A 16,300-nucleotide genomic window follows, 5' to 3' on the forward strand; every position below is an offset into this window, starting at 1 on the left:
AAGGCCTGGCGGGGGGCGGGAGGAGTTTGACTGACAACTTCCGCGGGGTCCCGCCCGCCTCTCGAGGCTCCGGAGGGGGTAGTACCCCTACCGTTCCAGCCCCCTCAGCCAATCGCAGGGCTAAGCGGCTGAAGCGAGCGAGGTGTGGCCTCTAGGGGTGTCCGGAGGCGCGAGGTTAAATTGAGGAAGGGGGCGTGGCTGCTTGGCTGACAGACTTCGGCTATAACCAATCGCAAGTGAAGGCGGCGAGCGGGGTGCCCTGTGCGTCACAACCGTGTCATGAATTTTCCCGGGAGAGAGGGGAAGTGCCCCTCCACCAGTTGTCCCGTTTGCACGCCTGCGCGCAGCGCCGGGCCGTAATTGTTGTCCTGACAGCCTGTGAGAAGAGTGGAAAACTAGAAAACTAGAAAGGGCAGTTCCAAGAGCAAAATGGAGCGTCCTTCCCCTTCTCTTGTGCCCGCTGGCCAATAAGGAACGGAAGCGACGGGGTGGGGGAAGACGGGGGAGTTTGAGGGCTGAGCGCGAAACAGCCAGAGCAACGTGTTACGTCACCGAGAGGGGCGGGGTAGGGTTGGGCTCTGGAGCAGCATGATTGACAAGCCGAGGAGCCCGGGGTTTAGGGCTTGGAGTGAGCTTATCCGGTCAGAACGAGGTGCTGGGCTCACGGGCGGACCTTAGAGCCTCCCTGGTCCAAAGCGTAAGATTGCTAGATCAGGGAAAAATTGTAATGTAGGCTTCGCAGTTCCCTGAGAGCTCCTCTCTCGTCGGGTTTGAGCATTCTAGCAGGTACCACGAAAAATTCTGCAAGCCCACGCCCTCCAAAACCAGGTGTCTCATTCCTAATTTAGTAGCCAACTAATTTTTCACCCCTTCTTCAGCCAAAGTCCTTTAAAGACTACAACAGGAGTACAAATTACAAATGATCGAGGATTCGTGGATTTTAGATCTTGCCATTTACTCTTACGATCCCTTTTTTGGAGAGTCCGTCTAGGTTTTTAATTTCTTAAGGACCTGTTCATCTTAATTTATTCTCAGTACTTCCCATGTAATCATATTTAAACCGTAAGAGCTTGGTTCAGGTTCTTCTCCAGGGCCAGGGCAGTTTCCATGGCGCCCAGGGTTTTACCCCACTCATTTTCAGAAGGTTTTTGCACGTCTTGAAAGAGCACTCGGCCACCGCGCTGGTTTTGCACATTCAGGTGATGCTGGGCACCCTCGCGTTTCTCCTTGGCCAGCTTCCAGAAGAAATGGCTCATGCCTGCCAGAGCCACACTGTCACGGTGGAGGGAGTAGCCCAGAGAGAGGTTGGTGCAGGAGGCCCGCCTTTGCTTTGGTGGCCCCAAGTGTGTAGTCCTGTCCTGTGAGATCTTTTCCTTCTGACATAATAAAAATAATGCCGTGTATTTAAGCAAAGTGACTTGGTGCGTATGTGGAGAAGATTCTAGCATTGGATACAAGATTGAATGCTAGACTTAGAAGTACTTAAAACACTTCTTATCCAGACTGTATTGTCCTCCCAGTCCAGAGCGTTCAAACCTGAGTAGCATCTAGACACCTTTGCCTTTCTCATCCAGTCAAAGCTCCAGGACGTGTTGAATCTACCTCCACCAAGGTTTAAAAGCAGCCCCTCCCGACAGTTTGCATAGCCCAGCCCCAAAGATGGAGCAGGGCTATCACAGTCACTGCCAAATGGACCTTTCCAAGTGCTGCTTTTGGCCTACCTGCTTATTTCAAGAACCACCCAGAGCCCGTAGAATAGAGTCCAAATCACAGCTTCTTGGATCTCAGGCCTACCTCTCTTTCCAGGTATAAATCCTATCGAGTGCCTACATAATTTTCAGGAACTAATTCTGTGGTCTGTCTGGTCACTTTGCAAGCACAAGGGCACATTAAGACAATTTCTGCAGTTTTTAGGAAGAGTGTTTTGTTAACAGGGAAAGATCAGTAGTCAAGGTTTTCAGTTGCTGCCAATTATTGCTTAATAATTATGTTTCTTTGTGTTAAGTTTATCATCTAGACTCAGTTTGTTACCCGTTCTTGTCCAGGCTACTGTGCTGATTAATCAGGAGTTTACACCGTGTCAGTGATAATTTGCTTTATTATTTTGAATGAGGAGTACACAGGACTTTCAGATGGAGTAAACATAGCCCGTTGGCACAACAGAGGTATTATTGATCCCATAGAACAGGCTGATGTACTTAGGCTTTCTGATTATCGCCCAATTCCTTTGAAGAATTTTGCCCCATCATTGTCAGCTGGCTCGTGGAGTGCTCAGTCCTTAGCAGATATAGACAAGGAACCAGGACAGAGTCTGAAAAGTCTGCCACACCTTTATGTTTGTAGAGTGGGACCAAAATGCCTGAGGTTGATGTGAGGTCCTACACTTTAATCAAGCCAACAAGCATTTTTTAAGTACTTTCTTTGTGTCAGGCAATGTGACAGCCACCAAGAATGGAAAGATAAATATACTATATACCTTATTTTTAATCTGTAAGAAGGGACAACATAAAAAAGTGAACAAATACATATCATAAATAGTCTTTATGATGATGTGAGAAAACAGTGGGGGAAAGGATCTTATTTAGTTTGGAAAGAGTCAGAGAAAATTGATCAGAAAGAATGGCCATCGCAAGACATCGAATAATAAATGCTGGTGAGGCTGTGGGGACAAAGGAACCCACTACAATGTCGATGAGAATGTAAATTAGTACAACCACTGTGGAAATCAATGTGGAGATTCAAAAGAAAACTGAAACTAAAACTCCCATTTGACCCAGCTATTTCCCTATTAAGTATCTTCCCAAAAGAGTTAAAGACGTCCTATTACAATGATATATACGTAGCCATGCTTACAGCAATGTAATTCATAACAGCCTATCTGTCCATCAACCGATGAATGGATAAAGATAATGTGGTATTTGTGCACAAATGGAGTGACATAAAGAAAGATGAACTTGAACCACTGGTGGGAAAACGGATGCACCTCGAGACCATAATGTTAACTGAAATAAATCAGACACACAAGCTGAAACACTACGTGTGTGTACATGAGAAACATAGAGTATAAATGAAGAGCAAAATAAGAGCTAGACAGTAGGAGATAGGGAGGCAGAGCTTTCTCAAAAAAGAAGAGAATCAAGAGCTGGTGGGAAGAGGAGGGAGGGGAAGGAAAGGGGATGAAAAAAGAAATCGAGCTCTTGTTGCTTTTGCCATCGTCCACTGCCATGAACTGTTGCTGCTGTGCCGCCCTGCCTTAGAGCCAGATGATTATGGACTACAAACTGTAAGCCAAATAAACCTTCCCCCTTCAACAAAAAAAAAGGAAAGAAAAAAGAAATTGAGATGTGCTACATACCTGTGCCAACTTCCCATAAGGAATGCAAACATTATGTACTACAAACAGGTACTAATAAAAAAATACAAAAACATTAAAAAAAAGAGTCCCAGGCTAGGTTCAAATTTGCAATCCTCCTGCCTCAGCTTCACAGAGTGCTGGGATTACAGGTGTTCACCACCACACCCAGCTTCAAAATAAAAATTTTTAAAAACTGGGAGTTTTTAAAAAAAAGTTAGCGTGCTTGCCTAGCATGCATAAGGCTCTGGGTTCAATCCCAGAGTGGGGGAGAAAAGTTCAAGTGTGGAAACCAAGCAGGGAATAGGCATCAGAGGTTCCACCCCACAATCACACACAGACATCTAGGCTGCTCACGTGAACTGAGAGGGTGATCAGCTCATTCTTTGTGTTTGCTAGGAGCTTTCCCAATTAGAACCCTAAACATCCCACATGCGGGGAGCCTCCTCCGTCCTGGGAAGACCAGGATGGCTGGTTACTCTAGGAGCAGAGTAAATACCACCATGTGTTTATTGAAGGCCTATTGTGAGCAGGGTCTAGAGATAAACATTGTGGTCTCCACACTAAGGGAACATAAACTCTGGCGTTCAGGAGTAGATAACCTCTCGGATAGCATTAGGTGAGCAAACTGAAGCCCCAGGCGCGGTGCTTTTGAGGGATGGAGGAGGCGGGGCTTAGGAGGACCAAAAGTAAGGGCACACGTAGAGGACAAGCAGAGAGGAGGGGCAGGGCACTTATCCAACTGCTCACCGCACGTCCCGTCCCTCAAATTCTGAGTCCAGCTGACTCCGGCCCTGCTCTGTCATTACCAGGTAACAACAGGAGACGAGCAAGGCGCGGAAATGCGAAGTACTGGCTCGGAAAAGGAAGGTTAGGAGACGTGTTGATTAAGCCAGGTGTGGCACACGCCTGTAACCCCAGCACTCTTCGAGGCTGAGGCAGGAGGGTCACACAGATTCCAGCCCAGCTTGGAAACTTAGCAAGACCCTGTCTCAGAATGTCTTTTTTAAACGGGGGCTGGGGAATGTAGTTCAATGTAAAGACCCTGTTTACTCTCCAGTACTTTCCCCAAAAAACAAAAGCAAAAAGGTATGGACTACAAAAGTAGTTTCTGGAGGAAGTGGTGGGAGAGAAAGCTGGAAAAGGTACATTTGTTTACTTACTTAGCAGACATTCAGGGATTATTATTGGGGTTCCCCCCCATCTAGGATTAAATATACAAAGCAAAAAACTTCCCTCCTTTTGAGTCTGTAAAGGGAAGCAAACAAAAACAAAAACAACCCCTTCCACAGAGAGCATACTAAATGCTGGGACAGACAGGCGAGCACAGGAGGAAGTGGAGAGCGCACAGCACCCCAGGTGGGGAGCAGGAAAGGCCTCCCGGTGGGAAAGGCTCTGGATCTGAGCACTGAAGAACCAGCCGCTTTCAGGAAACAGAGAAAAGGGAAATGGTCCCAAGCTCTGGGACCCAGAGAGCAGAGGCTACATCGGAAAACTGAAGGGAGGGGGTCTGAGCTTTCCCAGCTGGCAGGTGAGTCTGCCAGGGAGACCAGGGCGGTCAGGCGGCCTGGTGTGCAGCTGTGGGACTCGGGTGGGGCCGCACCGAAGGGCTTTAAACCCAAGAGTGGCTGGATCCAATGTGCATTCTAGGAAACTAGCACTGGTGTGTGTGCAGAGGATGAAGTGATTGCAGAGCCAGAGGCCAGAGGAAGGGGACCAGCAGGCCAGGCAAGGGATGATGAGCACTGGAAGACAGCACCAGGGGCGGGCGGTGCAGAGATCTGATTGAGCTGTGACATCAACGAAACGGCTTGGTGATTCACTGCGCGTGCGCATAGGTGTGGGGCAGACAGGAGGAAGGGATGACTCAGTGGCATTCAGACTGAGTGGCTAGTGGACAGCACTGCCTTTTAGAGAAGGGGAGAAGAAATGGACATAAGAAGTTGGACACTTTGCATTTGAGAGGCACGCAGAAGGCAGCTGGATGCCGCAGTCAGGCAGAAAAGAGATCGGACTGAGGATAGCGATCTGGAGGTCACCGGGAAACAGAATGAAAGGAGCTTCAAGAAGACTTGGTCTCCTGCACGAGTGTGTAGAGGGAGGAGGGAAGACCATGAGAACCGCCCTCCCCAGTGCCCATGTTTGTGGAAGCCGCAGAGAATGAAGGTGGCCGGAATCAGAGTGTCAACCTGTCTGTGTTCAGTCCCGAGGTGAGAGGGGAGATGCTGACCAGTGTTTGAGAGCAAGACATGATACTGAAAGCCAGGGCTGAAGAACACTGGGCGGGGGAAGCGGAAACCAAAAGGGACTGCTTCGAGATGATTACGTTATCCGGAGTCAAGGGCTTGAAAGGGGCGGACCTCAGCTGTGTGTGCAGCAGGTCCCATAGAGCTGTTTGCTTCATTCTTTTCATTGTGTTTATTGGTACTTTTAAAGCACAGAGTACAGTTCCATTCATCATTGGGATCTTGTACCTCACCTCTACATGACAGGTCCTGGTCATTTTTTCCCCATTCCCACCCCTCCCTTTACCCCTCGCCCTTCCCTATTTACAAAGACTTTGTTTCCATTTTTTCCTTTTCTCGTATTTTTTCTTCTCCCTGATTTTCTTTCCCCTACCCTTCCCACTTCCCCGACACCTTTAGCCCTTTTCTTCCTATTTCACATCGTCAGTTATACAGTTTGGATCTTATTTATACTTTTACTTTTTCACACCAGAGAAACTTCGGTATTTACGCGTGTGTCTTATTTATTTCACCGAAGAGTATGGCTTCAATATGCATCCATTTTCCTATGAGTGACTCTAGTTTCTCACTCTTTATGGCTGAGTAGTACTCCATTTTATACAAAAACCACATCTTCTTTATCCAGTCTCCAACTGATGGGCAATTGGGCTGTTTCCAAGTTTTAGCTATTACAGACTGTGCCACTATGTTTGTTTCAGTTCTGAGGATTGAGCCAGGGCTTTCACGCCCAGCTACACCCCTAGCCCTTTTCATTTTTTGTTTTGAGACAGGCTCTCACTAAGTCACTAAGTCGCTCAAGTTGGGCTCAAACCTATGATCTTCCTGGGTCAGCTTCCCGGAGCGCTGGGAGGACAAGTGTGCACCACCATGCCCAGCTTCCCATAGAGATTTTCCCCTTATACATCCTCAGCCTCTTAAGGGAAATAAGGATCTTGAGGTGGAAAAGGCAAAAAATAATTTCCTAACTTTGCCCTACCCCCCATTCCTTGGTGCTGAGGGGTTTAAACTAAATGTGGTCTCAGGAATAGATGTGAGGAGGCATTACAAACAAAATGTGAGGGAGTTTTGATTACAGATAGGGTGGGACGTGGCAAGTGAAAGAGAAGAATTAGAAATGATGCCAAGGTTTTGAACTGAGTGATCAAATGAATTGGAAACCTTGAACAAAAAAGCCCAAATGGGGAGCCAGTTTTCTTTTGTGGAGGGTGGAGGACAGGGATGTCAGAAGAAGGAAGAGGCAAGCGAAGATGAATCCAGGGTTACACATGTTGAGTTCAGACAGCTTTTAAGGTCGTTAAAACTGGAGAGCTGAATCTTTATTTTAGAAAGAGGCGTTGACATGTTGTGTATTAATTTGGGGGAAGAAGACTAGACTGGGCTGATGGCCTGCAGTATGCCAGAGCAAAGAAGGAAATTATACAAACTGCACGACCTTCGTTTTCCTCTTTAAGGAAAAAAATCAAGAGAGAAACACATGTGTGAAAGATGTGTGGACATCATGCATCGGAGTTTGATCGTGCCTAGCAGTCAGAAGGGCTGCACAGAGAACACCCAGAGCCCAGACAGCTCTCAGTTTCTGTTGCGGCAGTGGCCAAAGGTCAGGAACAAGGCAGCCCTCACTATGCACAAGCAAGGCTGAGTGAGCTCTCTGGATATGCCATATGCACACACACGCACAGACACACAGTGGAAAGTTAAAACATCAAATTCAGAAAACTTGTTACTTCCTAGGAGGATAGGAAGACAAATATGGGAGAGATACTTTGAGGGCTCCAACTGTATTTGTAATGCTTTATGTTCTTAAGTTGGATATCAGATGGATAGGTGTTTATTATGTTGTCATCTACAGAGTTTGTATGCAGGAAATAAAATGGTTCTATACCTATGTACTTTTAAATTTTTAAATGAAGAGAGTACAGTCTATTTTAGAAATGATGAGCTTGAGGAGGTATTGGGGCACTTGTGAAAAGGGAAAGCAGATATGGAGGGGATCCTTTGCTGCCTGCATTTGCCCCAGCTAGCAGACAGACTGCCAACCCCCAAGCACCAAGTAGGGATCCCCAAAAAGAGCTGGATAAGGGAAGAAGAACAGCCTTAAGCACCTCCCTGGAGGGCACCCACCACAGAAGTGTCAGTAAAGTAACACCAGCAGAGAAAAAGATAGAGGGACAGATGGGTTGCTAAAACAAAAGCAAAGGAAATGCAATGTCTTAGGTTCCTGGGGAGAAAGAAACACGGGTAAGAAAGCAATCGCCTGTGAGTGGCAGCAAGTGAGAAAGTTAGAAAGAGAAGACAGTGTGACTTGTCCAGAAAAATATTTGTATTGACTTTGGCAGGAAGAAACTTAGCAGTACCAAAAAAGCAATTTCTGTGAAGGAAGTTCTTCCAGACATGAACACTTACTGGGATTGAAGTTGCCCTCTCACCGGTAAACAACTAGAAAATTGGGCAAAATGTATGAGACAGCTGTTTTCTTTAGACAACACACAGTGCAGGATTGGGATCCCTCAAAGAAGAGAAAACAAATGAAGTGATCTCTGCTGCATTCCTGGATCTCTGCCTGGGGCAATTTGCAGGCCACATGGTAGGGAATCCAAGTAGACAGGACAAGGCCTTGCTGAGGTGAGGAGAAAAATGCCAGAGGTTGTAAAGCAGAGTACCAAGGGGAGGTGTGCAGAGGAGGAGCTCCAGAAATCCTGAGCCCCTTGAGTGTTTTTTTTTAAATATAAAAATTTATTACTAATGTCTTCATCTTCAAAATTTATGATCTCGGTCTTTCCTTCTTGCCTTTGAAGAGAGCCAACAGAGACACTGGCTTCTTTAACAAACTTAAAGCAGATTCCAGGAATGTCACCAGCAGCATGACTTTTGTGGCCGAATCATTGTTTTCCTGGATAAGGTTCAAGCACCCATCATTAGGGACAAAAGCTGTGATTTTTCTTGCCATTCTCGATGCACTTCCTGATGGCACAGTTTGACTGTGTGGCTTCAACCTGAACTTTTTCCAGCTCGATTCTATCTGCATGGGAAGCATCTCCAAAAGGGTTGCCCTTCAGGACTGCCCAGATGGGCCTTCTTGTGTTGCTTATCACGCCACGTCTGGTCCCACTGGTGACTGCAGAACTCTCTGGCGATATGAAGACTGCAACACTTGCCCATCCTGCCAGTATGCGTGGGCCAAGCAAAAGAGTGAGACACCTGTTTGAGTCTGAGGCCGAACCCTAAGCTAAATCAGGCGCAGCTGAATGAGACCAGGCACAGACAATTCCTAGGAAACTAACCTAAGGCCTTTAGTGAGCTCCAGTAGTGCTGGAAAACAATCACGTTCCGACTAAACAGAACAGAAAGATCTTGAACTTTTGTGACATTCAGAAGAGACCCCAGGGGGACCTTGCCTATGTCGTAGAGCTAAATTGCCCCTGAAGTAAAGGCTACATTATATCATCCCTTAAACATCTGAAAATCAGGGCCAGGGATTTAGCTCAGTGGTGCCGCTGCCCTCCTCGCAAGCACAGTTCAATCTCCGGTACCAAAAAAATCTTAAAATCAAGCTTTGAAAAGATCAAACTAAGTTGCAAATAACTTCATTGCCCAAACACCAACCACCATAGGAATAAAAAGTCCAATGTCCAATAAAAAATTATTAGACCTCCAAAGAAGGGGGTAGGAATGTGGTTTCTAAACAAAACAACAACAGTCAATACAAACAGACCAGAAAGGATGAAGAATGTGTTATCACACTGTGTCATCAGAGTGACCAGAACATACCAATACTATTATAAATGTGCTCAAGACTGTGAAGGAAACCATGAAAGTGCGAGAGTTAAATAGAAATTCTAAAAAAATAACCAGATGGAACTTTTGGAGCTGAAAATGTCAATATATCTACACTCGATCTTAGCCAAAAGGCCGAGATGCTAAATATCAATGTATCTGACGTGAAAGATTCACTGAATGGACAACAAAAAGAAAAGATCAATGGACTTGAAAATACACCAGGAGAAACTATCCAGACTGCAGTGAGGAAATACTGAAAATAATGAATTAACAGACCCACAGTGACCCATGAGAATAGGACAAATTAACACAGTTTGGTTGGAATCCCAAAGGTCGGCAGGGAAAGCAGAAGAAATATTTGAAGAAATACTGACAACATTTTCCAAACTTGATGAAAGCTATATTCCCATAAATTTAAGAAATTCCACAAACCTCAAATAGGATACAAATCAGTCAAGACAGAAAGTGCATTCTGGAGGCTGGGGCATGACTCAGTGGTTGGTTGCTTGCCTTTGATCCCCAGCACGCACACACACACACACACACACACACACACACACACACACACATACACACACAAAAGTGCATTCAGAATTTTCTCAATAATGGAGTGATTTCATGACTGGCACTAGTCCAGTAAGGAAAGGGAAAGTTCTGCAAAATATAGGGAACTGTACAACTTGTGATATGGAAAAATAGAAACCAGCCTAGGAGGCACAAACACGGAAGGATAATAGAGAATAAGAGGTGGGCCATCGGGGGAACCAAATACGGGAAGGTGCAGACAAACCGCAAATTAAGAAGAGAGACTCATGGGAATAAAGGAGGCGGGAGCGGCACCTCCAGTTTCACCCTTTTCTTTTTGTCCCCTTGTTCTCATACCTCATTTTGGACAGCACACACCTCACAACTGGACTCAAAGTTCCGTCCTTTCCCCTACACCACCTACGCTGCAGTCCATTGCTGTCCTGGTGACCTTTCTTAAGGCCACTGCCCGACATCTTTAGAGAAATGGGTGCGCCACGGAAGACTGCCACAGAGGTGGACCGTGCGTCTCCGCTGTTAACCAGATGTGGGTTTGGTCCTCAGCTTCTCAGGTCCCCTCCCGGCCTGTCTGTTGGGAGAGGACCTTTATCGAGCCCACATATCGGTGTATCTCAAAAGCATGACTCTCTTCTTTTGCTTCCAAGTAGACCCTTATCTGCCCTCTCAGCCTCTTACTGGGCTAGCGTCCTGGTTGTTGAAGACTGACATTGGCTCTCTTAACCCCAGTCCATAGACATCGGTCCTGGGAGGCCACAAAAATATCTTCTTGCAGCCAGAGGCCCGTGCTTGAGAGGCAGTGAAGTGTTGCCAAAGGCCTAGTGGACTTAGAGTCAGACTTCAATCAATGCTGATTCTGCTACAGAGGGACCGTCCAGGGCTCCGCTTCTGACACTAACCAAAGGCGGCCCTTGAGCTTGTGAAAAGTAGCTAAAGCAACCGAATAACCGCATTTTAAATTTTATTTAATTTTAATTAAATTTAATTTTAGTTTAACACCTGAAACAATCATTTTCCCATTAAACATATTGTGGAAAATATTGTAATGCCTGTGTCGAGTGCATGCAGAGTTTCTAGTTGTCTACACATAAACACATTTCTGATCTTGCTGACGTTAATGGATTGATTGGTTTGCATGAGTTATCTTGCCAGCATAGCAGTTTAACATACTTACCTGAATATTGTATTCAGATAATGCAAGTTAGTGTGACTTATGTGAGTCAAAAATTGGTGATAAAATTTAACTGCTTATTTAAATTTTGGATATTATAAAATAAAGTATGTTCCTATCCAAAAAATAAGTATGGAAAAGCTTTAATACTTAAGATGAAGGAATTGAATAGAGATACAGATGCTAATAAATACCATCACTGTCATAGTAAAGAATAGATACTGAAAGAAGGCAAATCATAAATACAAAACCAACAGATCCGTGTTTGAATGTCCCCTTCAAAATTCACATTGAAATTTAATTGCCACTGTGATAGTATTGGGAGGTTGGGCCTTTACATTGTTCCTCTTCCTCCTCTTCCTCTTCTCCCTCCTCCTCTTCCTCCTCCTTCTCCTTCTTTTCCTTCTTTTGATAGGGTTGGCTACATAGCCCAGGCTGGTCTTGAACTTACCCAGTAACCCAGGCTTGGCGTCAAACTCGGAACTCATGGAAACCCTCTGCCTCAGCCTCCCAAGTTCTGGTATAACAGGTGTGTGCCTCCGCACATGACAGGACCTTTATATCTGTTATGGGAGTGGATCTCAGGAGTATCTTCGTTATAAAAGCAGTCTCTCTAAGGGAAAACTCACTCTCTCTCTCTCTCTCTCTCTCTCTTTCTCTCTCCTCCTTTTCTTTATCCAGGAAGAAGAACCAGATAGGAGCCATCAGGGTACTGCAATTCCTGATTCTGCAGAGATATTAATCACATGTAATGGGAACTCCAGTGGTCATGTTCTGATCTGCCTGCCAGAAGGAGGAACAGGTAAGAAGCACCACACCTAATCATGAGTGTTCTCTTGTTCCCAGTCCCTCTCTTTGTTGATAACAGATGTTGGTGCCATGCTCTCCCAAGCTGTGAGAAATAAATTTCTTTATAAATTTCCTAGTCTGTGATATTCTGTTACAGAAGCAAAACAAAAACAAAACAACAAAAAACCAAAACCAAAACAAAAAACAGACTAAGACAAATGGCAAGGGTAAATTTTTTTTTAGTTTAAAAATAAAGTGGACAACTGCAGGTGATATTTTCAGCTAATGCGTAGTGAATTTGATAAGAAGTTTTCTCTCAATAGCTAAGAGAATCAATATTAGTTGCCTAAATTGATAATTAAATATCCAACAACTTTTTAAAAAATTTTTGAGCAGGATTTGAGCTTATAATGTTAGCCAATTATGTATAAGAAAACTTGGGTTCTTGTGTAAAAAAAGACAACCATTTTTAAATGGAAAAATAGTCAAAGAAATACTATTTTAGTTATGGAAATTCTGTTGGAAAAGTATAAGAAAAAAGTTGAAAGATATTTTACAAATAGTGAAAGCTTGGCATAGCCATTATGGAAAACAGTTTGGAGGTTCCTCAAAAAATTAAAAGTAGAACTACCATATGGTCCTGCAGTCTCACTTCTGGGTATACATCCAAGGAAATGAAGAGATATCTGGACACCTTTCATTGCAGCAGGATTCATAATAGACAAGATGTAGAAAGAGCCTAATGCCTGTGTGAATGGATAAAGAAAATGTGATTATATATCATATAAAATATATATATATATATATATATATATGTGTGTGTATACATATATATTTCAGCCTGAAAAAAGACTGAAATCTTGCCACTGGCCAAGTTGGAGGACGTTATGCTGAGTGAAATAAGCTAGACACACAGAGACAAATAGTGCATGATCTCACTTATCTGTTTGATCTAAAAAAGTTAAACTCAGAACAGAGGAGATTGGTGGTTACTAGGGGTTGGGTATAAGACGAATGGAGAGATATTGGTGAGAAGGCACAGACTTTCATTTATAAGATGATTAAATTCTCCCAGGCGTGGTGGAGCATGCCTGTAATCCCAGCACTCAGGAGGCTGAGGCAGGAGGATCGCTGTGAGTTCGAGACCAGCCTGGGCTACATAGTGAGTTCCAGGTCAGTCTCAACTACATAGTGAGACCCTGTCTCAAAAAAAAGATGATTAAATTCTGGAGATTTGATGTACAGCATGATGACTATAATTAATAATGTATCGTATACTTGAAATTTGCTAACAGTAGATCTTAAGTAGTCTCACCCCCCCCACACACACACATAAACACACACACACACACACACACACACACGGGGAGAAAGAGAGAGAGGCAGAGACAGAGCAAGGGCAAGTTAGTGGGGTGATGAATATGTTACTTATTTGGTAATCACTTCACAATGTATATCAAATCATCACATCATACATCTTGAAAATATACAATTTGTATTTGTCAACCATACCTCAATACAGATGGAGAGGAAAATTGAATGCTTTTTTCTCAAGCAACCAAGCAATTGTCCATTGAATGCAAAATCTTTTTTTCTTTCTTCCTTTTTTTTTCAGACACAGTCTCACTGTGTCAGTCAGACTGGCCTTGAACTATGTAGCCCCAGGCTGGTCTTGAACTCACAGTGATCCTCCTGCCTCAGCCTCCCAAGTGGCAGTATTACAGATGTGCACCACTGTGCCCAGCTGCAAAATCTTCCTAACAATATCAAAGTTCAGTTGATTCCAGGTTTGAAAATGTGTAGGGATTTGCTCGCTGAGTTAGGTGGTGTAGGAGATATTGCTCAATTAATACTTGGAATGTGTTTTGTCTGAAAAGACTTTTTTTTCTAATTAATTTTCTTGAAAGTGTTTTCATTTTGCAGGCTGAAAACTGAACTCATCCGTGTAGATATTTTTGTTTTTTACACCGGTCAAAATCTTCAGCCTAACTTGAAAAACAAAGCTTCCATCACAAGGGAGGTATTCTAACTAAGTTACAAGCCTGGATTTCTTGTAATTTTAAAGCAACTCCCCCCAAAAAAAGACCCTGGTCTTTTGTCTATTGCTTTGATCCTCTTGAAGATTCATACTAAAGACATTTGTATTCAGACTTTTTAAAAGTGTCATAGATATGGTTGTTAAAATTGTTTTCTAGGCATGCAAGTGCTATGAATCATCCCCTTGTGGAACTGTAAAAGGAAATAGAAGAAAATTCGTGTAATGATCTTGTGCTCTTTGCTGTTTGCTCGTTAAATCATGGATGATTTTGACAAAGATTTATTATACCGTTACTTCTTATTGAAGATTTTCTTTAAACAAAAGGAGTATTTGCCAAATATTCAATAATCAAAGACAGCAGTGTAATTCATGTTTTCTCACTAGACTCACGCTGCATCCGAACGAGCTAAATTTGAAGCTCTGAAAAGGGAAGGAAAAGCCTGTTGGTGACCTAGCCTGACAGAGACAAGAATTTTTGTAGAGATTGAAACTTTTAATGATATGAATTGGTAACAATGTTACACATTTTAGTATTTTCTTTTTTCATTTTTCGGTACCGGGGATTGAACTCAAGGCTTCACGCTTGCTAGGCAGGTGCTGTGCTGCTGAGCTTCATTGCCAGCTTCAATATTACACATTTTAAAATCACGACGGAGGGCTGGGGATGTGGCTCCGTGGTGCCACCACCTGCTTTGCAAGCGCAAGGTCCCGAGTTCAATCCCTGGTACCAAACAAAACACGACTTAATGTGCAGATGTTCACTGTAGACAAGAGCATTATACAGATTACTTGCAAAGACTAAAAAAAAAGTAGGAAGGACACATTAGTCCCATAGTACTGCAGAATTTATTATTGCTGTCTAGCTTATACAACACACCCTTGAATTCAGTGTTAATAATACTGACTGGAGCCAGGTGTGGGTGGTCCCAGCACTCAGGAGGCTGAGGCAGGAGGATCCCTGTGAGTTCGACCAGCCTGGGCTACATAGTGAGCTCCAGGTCAGTTTCAACTATATAGTGAGATCCTGTCTCAAAAAACAAAAAATAAAAACAAAAACAAAATAATACTGACTTGATCCAAAAGTTAATGAATTCCTTCAATATAATTTTTAAATGGATAGGGTTTTGCTTCAAAGTCAAGCCAGTTCTAAAATCCAGTAACTAGATCTGACAAAATGGATGCAAATATTGAGATAAGAAAATTATTTTTGGTGCTCAACTCACTTACTGGAAAACTTTTAAGTATACTTGAAATAAACTGGGTAGGTGAATGTACTTTTTCAACTATAAGTTTTGTGAAATATAACTACAGATCAAGCATTTCTAAAAACCTAGTATTTGAACTAAAATATCCTTTAAGATTAAAAATACACACTGGATTTAGAAGATTTCACATAAAAAGAATGTAAGATATGTGATTAATAGTTTTTATATTGGTTACATGTTGAAATGATAACATTTGGGTAATTCTGCTAAATAAAATATACTATTAAAATGAATTTACTGTAAAGGTGCAAAGATGAGTGTCATTATATTGCATACGTTAGAAGTACCAATAAAATTCATTTTTTTGAAAAAGTGAATTTTACCTGTTTCTTTTTACTTTTTAATATGGATGGATAATAGAACATTTAAAAGTACATATGTGGCTCACATTATATATGTGTTGGCTGCTTTGCTCTAGAGTAGAGAGAGGTCTGAAAGTAAATGACCCGAATTCAGGAGTCTAGTCCAGTGGTGACAGCCCTAGGCACACATGCGTCAAAGGGCTGTTTGTTATCATGGGCAGCTCCAGGAGGTTCGCCATCACTGGTCTAGTCTATGTGTATACTGGGAAAGTTTTCAAAACATATCCATTCTTCAATTTCTCTCACCTAAAGATGGAGATAATAATAATTCTTACCTCATAGGGTTGTTTTAAGAACTTTAGACTGGGTGTGGTGATGCATACCTATAATCCCATTCTGGGAGGCTGAGGCAAGAGTCCAGTAAGTTTGGCTTCAGCCTGGGCAGTTTAGTGACTTAGTGAGACCCTGGCTCAAACCAAGAAATGGAAAAAAAACATATAAACAAACAAAAAACCAAAAACTGAGGATGTAATGCAGTGCAAAGGCCCTGTGTTCAATCCTTATTACGGGAAGGAAGAAAGAAACAAACAAAGGGACAAGGAAAGAAGAAAGAAAACAAGAAAAGAGAGAGAAGGAAGGAAAAAAGGGAGAGAGAGAAAAGAAAGGAAGGGAGAGAATACTTAGTGGGGCACACAGTAAATACCATGTGTAATTGCTATTATTATTATCATCATCATCATCATCACCATTATTATATAATCTTGAGAAGTTCCTTAACCATTAATTAGCTCAAGGGTGAAATGGCGATGGTGATACC

The 16,300-nt window shown here is 43.1% G+C and overlaps 1 non-coding gene and 1 pseudogene across 1 annotated transcript; both read right to left on the bottom strand.

Moving 5' to 3' along the window:
- Nucleotides 1-8,359: 8,359 nt before the first annotated feature.
- LOC104875157 lies at nucleotides 8,360-8,878 on the bottom strand (annotated as a pseudogene).
- A 2,900-nt stretch (nucleotides 8,879-11,778) lies between these two features.
- On the bottom strand, nucleotides 11,779-11,914 carry LOC117285664. Its single transcript, XR_004516731.1, has one exon. It is a non-coding gene; the product is annotated as a U8 small nucleolar RNA (small nucleolar RNA).
- Nucleotides 11,915-16,300: the final 4,386 nt, after the last annotated feature.

This window comes from Fukomys damarensis, unplaced genomic scaffold (assembly GCF_012274545.1).
Source record: "Fukomys damarensis isolate Sample0158 unplaced genomic scaffold, DMR_v1.0_HiC HiC_scaffold_11, whole genome shotgun sequence".
NCBI classification, from domain to species: domain Eukaryota; kingdom Metazoa; phylum Chordata; class Mammalia; order Rodentia; family Bathyergidae; genus Fukomys; species Fukomys damarensis.